Below are 10,327 nucleotides of genomic sequence, written 5' to 3'. Positions count from 1 at the left end.
AACGTTTTCAAATCCAGTGACTTAAACTGTTTTGCCAGAGCTGTTGGGAATGTTTTCACAAACTCTACCTTGTCATCTGACTGAAAATAGGATACAGACTCCACTAAAACAATTTCAAATGGAATTCACCATCTCATCACGAGAGATTAATATTTAGTATTAACCAAGTTTTCTACAGCAGGGAAGCTGGTAGCCGCCTAATGTTGCCAAGGCGCTCAATTAAAATGGCCGGCCCGGAGGGGAGGGGAGGCGAAGCTGCCACAGCACCCCCGGATTCCCTGCTCTGAGGAAAGGCACCGAGTAGTGTGGCCGCCTTGTGTCTGCCTTTAACTTTTCCCTTCCTCTCCATCCTTTTTTTTCCTTTCCTTTTTCTCAGAAGTGAGAGTGAAATCTGGGCCCCTCCGTGAGGTGGTTATTTGACCTTTTATCAAGGTGGCTGGGTGACGTAGTGGCCTGCAGGCTCCAGTCAGAAGTCCCACCTTCAGGATTGAAAGAGTATAACGGTATCTAACACCAACCCGATCTTTTCCTCCCTTTGGTACTCACTGTGGTAATTAAAGCCTATTGTGATAATTTCTGAAACGGGGAGGAAATAGGAAATCAGTACTCCTGGAACTGAACTGGAACCCCAGACAAGCTGCCAACGTGTGGATGAGTCACCAAAGAGTCTGGGAGCTAGTTGCCATCTATCAGCACAGAGAGAGGTTAGAATGGAAAGCAGCAAAAAACAAATGACTCAGTTTTCCTTTTTAGAGAATGCTCCATTCCAGCTGCCTGTTTTCCTTGTTTAAATAAAAGGGATAAAACTACGGCTGCCCAAAGGTAGTCTCACGTGGAGAATTAACTATTCCTGCACTGGTGTCAGTGGAAAGTGCGACACTCCCCACTCGTTGAAGCGTTGGGTAACTTTTTGGAGAAGCTTATCACATTATGTACCAGGAAGGGGAGATGTAAGACAAAGGAGGATTCAACCGAGCATGTATTTCCTGCTTTGTCAGAAACTCGTGTGGTGGGAAAGAATGAGAAAGCCTGTGTTTCTGCCCCAACTTTTCTGTTTACACACTATTTGACCTTGGCAGGTCATCCAACCTTTTTCAGAATTTCCTCATCTGTGAAATGAGAATAATACTGCATGCAGCACGGGGCAGATGTAAAGGATGGGTGAGTTAGTGTACCTGAATGAATGCACATTTTAAGCCTATAAAAATGTGAAGTATCTTTGCTTCTGTGAAGGTATTTGCAGGGATTTCCATGGTTACTCGGTCACAGAAATGAGGCCAGAGAGAGGACAGTGTACTTTTCTTGCATTTAGAGGGGAAATAGCAAATGTTTGAGTGGACATCCTGTTATTACAGGGATATTTTTATATGTGTGAAGATGGACCTCCATTTTAAAAGTTCAGTCTTGTTATCATTGATTTCAAGACATTAAGTAGCAAATGCATCAACAGTAGACATTTCCCATCCAAGTAATAATAGCTATCATTTAACACTTCCTTTAGAAGGAGCACAATGATAGGCTGTTCATGTCACATCACTTCATTTAATCATAGCCCTGTGATGTCGGTGTTCTCAACAGCCACTACCAGCAGCTCTACGCAACAGATATTATTGTTTCCGCTTTACAGATAACGAAACTGATCAAAATTAAATTAAAAAAAAAATGTCCCAGGGTCATACACCTAATAAACAGTGAAACAGGGTTTCAGACCCCAGTGGCCTGACTCTAAAGCTTATGTTCTCAACCACCAAAATCTTAAGGAGAATGGAAAACCTGCTTTCTCTAATTGGGACAGAAATCCAGTCTCTGTGGCAAGTTGCCCTTGACTTAAGTTCCTGTCTTGGAACAGGAATTGGTACATGATAGATGATGAGAGCAGCTTAAACGCGTGCACACACCACCCACACCCGGCCCGGCCACCCGAGAGCATGCCAAGAAGGAGCAGTGGGATGTAACTGATGAGGAGTCAGGGCTTAGGTTCTTGCTCCCACCCTATTACTGACGAACTATGTGTCTTTGGGTAAGTATTAATAATTTAAATTGAGCCCTAATCTCCTCTGAGCGGAGGGTCATAATGTTTGTCCAGCCCACCTCACAGGTAGTTGTGAGCATCTACTGAGACAGTGCATATGAAAGCATTTTTAGATACCAAAGAAAGAGAGGACTTTATTAAGAGTTTCTTCAGGCTGGGAGTTTCTACAGGCTCATGCCTGTAATCCCAGCACTTTGGGAGGCTCGGGTGGGAGGATCACTCGAGGCCAAGAATTCAAGGCCAGCCTGGGCAACAAACATAGCAAGACTCTGTCTCTACAAAAGAAAATTAAAAAATAAAAATTAGCTGGGCATGGTGGCATGTGCCTGTAGTCCCAGCTACTCGGGAGGCTGAGGCAGGAGGATCACCTGAGCTCAGGAGTTCGAGGCTGCTGTGAGCTATGATTTTGCCACTGTACTCCAGCCTGGGTGACAGAGTGAGACTCCTCAAAAAAAAAAAAAAAAAAGAAAGAAAGAAAGAAAAGAAAAGAAAAGAAAAAGTTTCTTCAACTAGAAAGGAATTGGGAGAAGGTTTGGTAAGTAATATAGGAATAGAAAAATAACCATTAGTTCCCTACTTATAGCAGTCTCTTTTTTCATGATATATTTGATTATCTAAAGAGGTGTCTTCTAAATTATGGCATGCCTACTGGTGCAACAAGATGATTTTAAGAGGTACATGAAAAATGTATTTTAATAGTTCTGTGCTCTAAAGTGTTCTAGAAACGTATAATAAACCTGTGATTTCCCAGATTATTCTCTAGGATTCAGCTAAGAGTAAAAAATGAGTCAATTTAAAATCAATTAAATATATTAAAGTACGGGTGCTCCATGGATATGGCAAACATGGTAAAAGTGGAAGGCAAACGACTTTAGGAAGCACTGACAAAAGCCTGCTCTGTTTGAAAGCAAACACTTACCCAGGGATGTTTGCCAATAGAGCTCTCTGACTGATCTCTATTGATCTCTCCTTGTCTTTAGGGACAGTAATAATGGTCAAGAGGTCTGTTGACATTTCCCCAAGGCCTACCCCGAGCCCCCACCCCCTGCCCTTGTTGACCGGCACCAACCCTGTGAGGAAGGCAATGTGAGCCAGGCTGTCTGATTCACCCCATATTGTGTAGAGGCTCCAAACCAGGGGTGCACCTTCTACACAGGGTGCGAGTCTCTACTTTGAAAAGTAAGAATTTCTTAAAAGTCCTGATCTGGCATCTTTCAGAGGGCAAACCTAAGTGCTCTGGGAAAGGTTTGTAACAGCCCTGCTGGGATTAATTCCTCAGCGCAGGCCCCGGTGTTTGCCATTCCCTAGCTGCAGCGTGGCTGCCAAAGGTTGAAAGCCAGTGATAACTACTTTACAGCAAGGTTTGTCTTGCCTTTGATGACAGGGCTTTCACTTCAGACAGGCTCTCCAGGCATTGCTGAGAAACCAGTGCTGACCTGTTGTGACCTCTAAAAATGCGGTGTAGCCTTCTATGTTAAGGGATTTCTATGGACCTTGTCTAATATTTCTCCAAATAGTATCTAGCAATTGAAAAGCACTTGAGAGAAAAATTAAGAAGCATTAATTATTAAGAAAAAGCTCCTCATACATTTTCTTGAGGAGTTCCTAGTTTAATGCAAACATTTTCTCTCATCATTTGTTTTCTCTCATCATTTTAATCACAACATCCTAACTTTAAAACCTAGAGAGGTTTAAAAGTTACATAGCTTAGTGGCAGATCTGAGATTGGAACCCAGTTGTGTCCAGTTCCAAAGACCATGATATTCCACAATACCACAGTACTTACACTCAAATCTTTACTGACTTAAGGGATATCGAGGAGTAGCACTTTTTTTTGAAATAGAGTCTCACTCTGCTGCCCGGGCTAGAGTGCTGTGGCATCAGCTTAGCTCACAGCAACATCAAACTCCTGGGTTCGAGCAATCCTTCTGCCTCAGCCTCCCAAGTAGCTGGGACTACAGGCATGCGCCACCATGCCTGGCTAATTTTTTTTCTATATATTTATAGTTGGCCAATTAATTTCTTTCTATTTTTAGTAGAGACGGGGTCTCACTCTTGCTCAGGCTGGTTTCAAACTCGTGACCTGGAGCAATCCTCCTGCCTCAGCCTCCCAGAGTGCTAGGATGACAGGTGTGAGCCACCAATACTGGTCATGGCTGTATTTGAACCCCTGCGCGTGGGAAGACTCAGGACGGGGGTAGCATTTTTAAAATAATTTAATTTCATAAAGGAGTAAAAAAAAATCAAAATTTGCTTAACCTGTAGGGACAGAAGCTGGTAGCACACCATTCATGGGGGATCCTAGATGACTGCTGGGGGGTCTGCCGGGCCCCATGGCTCCCATGACTATTTTTGCATTTTCTAAAATGACCTGGCAGCATTCCCACTGGGCTTGGGGGGAGCCAGAAATGAGTCCCTGACAGGAGTGAAGCCTGACGTACAGTTTGATGCTGCACACACCTCTTCTCTACTCCCCTCCCTGGCCCCACAAGGTACGAGAAGGGGAGAAGATGGAGGGAGGGCAGACGGTGTGAGTCATGGGGAAGGGAGGCGACAGGGAGCTGTTTGAAGAGAGAGTCCTCTCACTCAAGAGAGGTTTTTCTCCTTTGGACACGCTCAGTTGAAGGAATCTGACAACAAACCACAAGCTTTCTTTGTCAGGCTGAGTAGGCAAGAACCACGCGAAATATTTTCCCACGCTGCTTCCACCTCCTCTCAAAATGCTGCCTAAGTAGTTTCCATCTTCCTTCTGCATTCCCCCTGCCCCCGGTCAGACGGCAGCTGACAAACTGACATCATCTGGGTCATTGTTGGGTTTTGCCGTTTAGTGGCAGAGAGCCCCTCCCCATCATCTGTTTGCTGCGAGGTCGCCCCGCCGGGAGGAGGATTCTGCGCCCAGCCTTGAGAGTCGTCAGGCAGTGTGGTGTCCAGGTCTGTGGAGATGTCACTTCCCAACCTCCTGATCACAGAGTCCCCAGGGCAGGGACCCAGTCTTCCTTCGCATTGTAAGGAAGCACGCCCCTTCCACACAGATACTCAAATCACCACTATTGTTTATCTTATTTATATGAAATGGATCGCTCTAAAGAAGCTGTTCTGAATTGGTCTAGGTCCCTGATTCTGAAGAATTATTTTCGACACTGGAGTATCTCTCCCTCTGTGTTTTAAGTTTGTCTCTTGGTTTTGTTGCTTGCTTCTGGTTGGAGCCTTTTTGGAATGTGTGACTCTTGATACATAATCACAGTGAGCTCAGGATGCCCCGAGATGCAGAGTGGCGGGGGCTGGCCCCAGGAGTGAAGTTACACCTGTCATCAGACTCCGTGCTCAGCCGGCATGTCACCGAGGCTCATGTGATAGCAGCCAGACAAATGGTCTGCCATGAAACACTGCTCAGCATCCCCCGTACAACTCTGTTATCTGGCAAGTATTCTGCACTTAATACCCAGAAAATGTAAACTCTCTGGGCTCTTGTGGTTTTCTGAATGTCAAGTCAGCAAAGCTCTGAAGAGCTTTGGAAGTGAGCACGTAAAGTGTGCTTGAAATAACAACCTGCCTCTCATTTTGGATCACAACGTAATTTAGCTTTATTCTGCTAAAGCAGAGCTCTTCACGCTGGGCTATGTGGACTGCACACCCACCACCACCTCCTGAAGTCTGTGAAGAGTCCCGAAGGTACCAGGCCAAGAGGGTTTACAGGAATGCCTTTCCAGATCTTTGATTTCCATACGTACGCTTTCCCCCAGTTGCTTGGCCTTTAATGGAGGTAAGGGTGCGGCGGAAGTGCCAACGCAGCCTGGAGAATGAGAAAAAAGCTGGACTAACTCCAGGACCAAAAGTAGACCTCACACTCCCTGGGGACAGGAGACTCTGAAAGGGTACAGCCCTCCTGGATCAGAAGTAACTGAATCTGGGGAAACAATTTCCAGAAAACATTTTTGTTGGTGCTGATTATTGGGTTAAACTGTCAAGCTGAACTAAATAACAAGACGTTTTACCTGGAATGTGCCAGCAAATTAGAGGAATGTAGCGGTGGGTGTGTGCATGTGCCTGGGTGGGGAGGAAGGGGGTTGTCTATGAATACTGTTCCCCCCTTGAGATCTCTACACACTGTCTACAAATGATTCTCACTTCACATGGTCAACTACACAGGTACTTTGCTTGCAAAATGATCAAAGGAGGGCAAAGGAAAGATGAGACAATGAATCTGCAATCTGTTACCAATTTCTAATTCACAAAGTGTTTTCACATTATCTCTCTTACTCCCCTATGGGCCTCCTCCATCACGTTTAAGACAGGAGCCACCAGGGAGAGCTCCCTCAGCCCCGGCCTCCCCTCCCTCCTCTGAGCTGCACCTGCACTTCCTGGCCTGCTCTCCTGCAGTGTCCCTGGAATGTAAGGTGCCCCTTCCCCTGCCCAGGGCTAATTCCACCTCCTCCCCTTCCTTGGGGACCCCATCAATCATCCCCCAGAAACGTTAATATCTCTCTTTCAACTGGCGCTTTCCCACATGGTCACATCTCTCCTGTCCTCAGGGAAATGAAGACCTCCTGGGCCTGATGTTCCCTCCAGCGGCTGTCTCCATCACTCTGTCTCCCTCCATCTCTGTGTCTCACTCTTCACCCCTCTGCTGTCTGGTCCTGCCTCCCATTAAAGCTGTGCTCTCAGAGGTCAGTCATCAAATCCAGTGGGAAACTTTCAGCCTTCATCCAGCTTCACCTGTCTTGAAACACTTGGTACTGCACGCTAATTCCTCCTTGTGTGGCTTCCAGGACATCCCTGTTTCCAGACTTTCCCCCATCATCTTTTTTTAAAACTATTATTATCGAAGTATAACATGCATACAGAAAAGCGCACAAATCATAAGTTTACAGGTTGATAATTTTCAAAAACTGAACACACCCATGTAACTAGCACCCAGATCAAAAGACAGAATGTTTCCAGCACCCTCAGAAATGCCCCCTCGTAGGCTGGGCAAAGTGGCTCACGCCTGTAATCCTAGCACTCTGGGAGGCTGAGGTGGGAGGATCCCTTGAACTCAGAAGTTTGGGACCAGCCTGAGCAAGAGTGAGACTCCATCTCTACTAAAAGTAGAAAAATCAGCCAGGTGGTGTGTGCCTGTAGTTCCAGCTACTTGGGAGGCTGAGGCAGGAGAATCACTTGAGCCCAGGAGTTTGAGGTTTCAGTGAGCTATGATGATGCCACTGCACTCTACCCAGGGCAATACAGTGAGACTCTGTCTCCAAAAACTAAAACTTAAAAAAAAAAAAATGAAATTCCCCTTGTACCTCCTCTGACCACCATCTCTCTCATAAGAGTAACCACCATTCTGACTTCAGACATCAGAGATGAGTTTTGCCTATGCTTGAACTTTATGTGAATGCAGGCTGTGCATGGTTTGTGTGGAGCTTCTTTTGCTCAGCATTGATTATGGGAGAATTGTTCATATTTTTGTAGGTATAGTTTGTACGTGCTCATTGCTATAAGAGATTTGATAGACTATACCACAATTCGTTTATCCATTTTTCTGTGATTGGTATTTGGTAAATTTCCAGGTTTTGCTATTAGAAGGGATGTTGTGATGAGCACTCATGTAACACCCTTTAAAACAATAAGTTCCCTAGATTTCCATCCTAGACTTCTTCCCCCAGTCCCCGAGAGTGGCTCTGGAATATTTAGAGGTGCTGATGAGTAAAGATTGCTTACAGCAGTGTCTCTCCTCATTAAACAAGAAAGAAGCTTGTGGAAATGTTCAGGTGAATATTTTTTCAAATAGTACTATTTTCATAAGCTAAAATTCAATATCTACATGTTCACCCAATAATATCAACAACCTGAAGTCCAAAATTCTTACACACAAGATTACATTAATGCCAGAAGATATGCAAGATTCTACTAGGAGAGATTCAATTACTAAAATATGATTTGTTTCTCAGCTTACAGGCCAATGATTTCATAATATCACTGAATCCTTAAGTTCTATTAGTTTGGTCATTATTTCTGCTCCACAATAATTAGCAATGGTGCCTGGTCCTCTTTTACTGTGTAAATGCTACTACCAAGGCAAAGTAGAAAATGGGCATGTAGTTCTTGCTGCAATGACCAGCCAAGTCAAAGCAACAGGCAAATAGCTCCAAGCCACAAGCCTTACCAATAAGACCATATCAAGTAAGAGAGTAGTCTAGATCAATTAATAGATTATATTGATCCATAGGTATTTCAGGTAAAAGCTATGTTCTGAGATTACTTTTCCATCAAGTCTGTAAAGAATTGTTTTATGTGTTTTGTTCTTATTTTATTCAATAATTCAGAAATTATTTTTATTTTGGTATAATCATTCTCAGAAAAAAGTATAAATTTAATCTAATAATATAGTTAGTAATCCATAGTAATAGATATTAATTTTATTCCATCCTGAGGAAGTAGGGGAAAATGCTTTTCCCAAATTCTCATGATCTTAAATTTTTTTCTCCTCCAAAGATATTTTTAAACACGGGACTTTTAGAGATTATTTTTCTGGAAAAATTCCTCTACTCTATGCCAAATGGTTTTGAAATAATCATCATTTCCCTCTGATGATAAACTATGTGGTATTCTATTTTTGAAAACAAAGAAAAATGTGTTTAAAGTTTCACTTTGAGGCTCTTTAGAAAGAATTCTGGTAACACTTAGTGAATGATAAATAAATTTTAAACAAAAGGTTTGTTCAAATTTGGAAACAAATATCCCACTTGATTCACTGGCCACCAAAGTATTTGAGAATAAGTTGATATAATTTTTAGTGTTTTGATAAACTATGAAAGTTTAAGTCCCAGATAATAACATATGATGGTGGATGTGTTTTGAATCTGCTGCACATCTTCCTATTTGTTATGCCTTGACACTGCTTAGTGAGTTTTGAAAAATTGTAAACCTTTTCTTAATAGATGCAGGAATTGACAATATTGAGCATTCTGGAGTTCTTTTACTTTTTTGAAAGGTATCATGACAGTACAGCTCTTCTCCTTTAAACTTCGCTGCAACTGCGTTAAGAGTTGTATTATTATTATTATTACATTAATACTTATGTTAGTATTATGATCATTGACCTACCCAGGAATTTTAATCAGTTGCATTCCAATAGACTACAATGTTTTTACCCCATGCCAGTTGGTCCAGGTCATATCCTTTCCTTGATTAAGATAGTGCACATTAAGTCAGGTATCTTTTGGTTACAAGTGATAGAAGCCAAATAGGAGGTTTTATTGGAAGGACCTGGGTGTCTTACAGCTAAACTGCCTGAAAAGCAGAGGAACAGCTGTGTCCCAACGACAGCTGGAACCGGGGACTCAGCTAATACCAGGACCCAAGCTCTCCACCTCAGCCTCTCTGTGCATTCCCTTCATTCTTTGTTACTACAGATCAGATTTCTCCTGATGGCGGGGAACACAGCCCCAAGGCCTTTGCCAGCCTGTGTGGTACTTTTATTACAAAAGGTGCTCCTCTGGGTGGAGGCAGCCTCACAGTTGCCTCGCAGTGTGGTGAGCAGAAGACACCTTTGTGGAAAGAAAAAGGAACTCCCTTTCCTTGGAGGCAGCCCCGGACCAGGGTCCAAGGCTTGATCAGCAAAAGCAAGTGAGGTTCTAACCCCCACGCTTCACTCGGTGGTCTATGCACGGTGCACAAACCAAACCTAGTGACTCATTGTGGCCTCTAATTCCTCAGAGCTTCCGCACTTCTGTAAGGACAAACTTACGCTCCTCTTAGGGCCAAGGCCTCAAATTCTGTGAATAGGCTCTGATTGGTCCAGCTAAAGTCACGTGACTACAACTGACCAATCTGCTAGGGCCCGGATGCAGGGACCGGTGGCATTAAAACATCCTCTGTAGACTCTCTTCCCTTGGCAACCAGGTCACCCCCAGAAAAGAACAAATCTGTGAGCCAGGCAGCCAATCTGCTGGTGGTTTCCACCTAGCCTAGGAGTTTTTCTATGCATAATGTTCATAAACTAGTATTTATTTATTGCACTATTATCTCATTCAATATTATTGAATAAACTGAGGAAATGCTTATGCTATTCATGATGACTGAAGGAGTTTTGCGTTTTAATTGTCCAATGATTTAGTTTTGAATTTGGTAGAAATAAACTTAAACTTAGAAATCAAGATATTTTTCTTTATCTTACATTATGATGTCCCCAAAATGCCTTTATCCTTATGACATAGATTCATAATGCCTTCCCATCCCACCTATAAATTACTGTTTTCAAAGAAATATGTGTTCAGTGCTATGTTTTGGGGACACTCCATTTTCCTCAGC

The sequence above is a fragment of the Microcebus murinus genome, chromosome 2, assembly GCF_040939455.1.
Source record: "Microcebus murinus isolate Inina chromosome 2, M.murinus_Inina_mat1.0, whole genome shotgun sequence".
Lineage (NCBI taxonomy): Eukaryota > Metazoa > Chordata > Mammalia > Primates > Cheirogaleidae > Microcebus > Microcebus murinus.
This window is presented reverse-complemented; position numbering follows the sequence as displayed.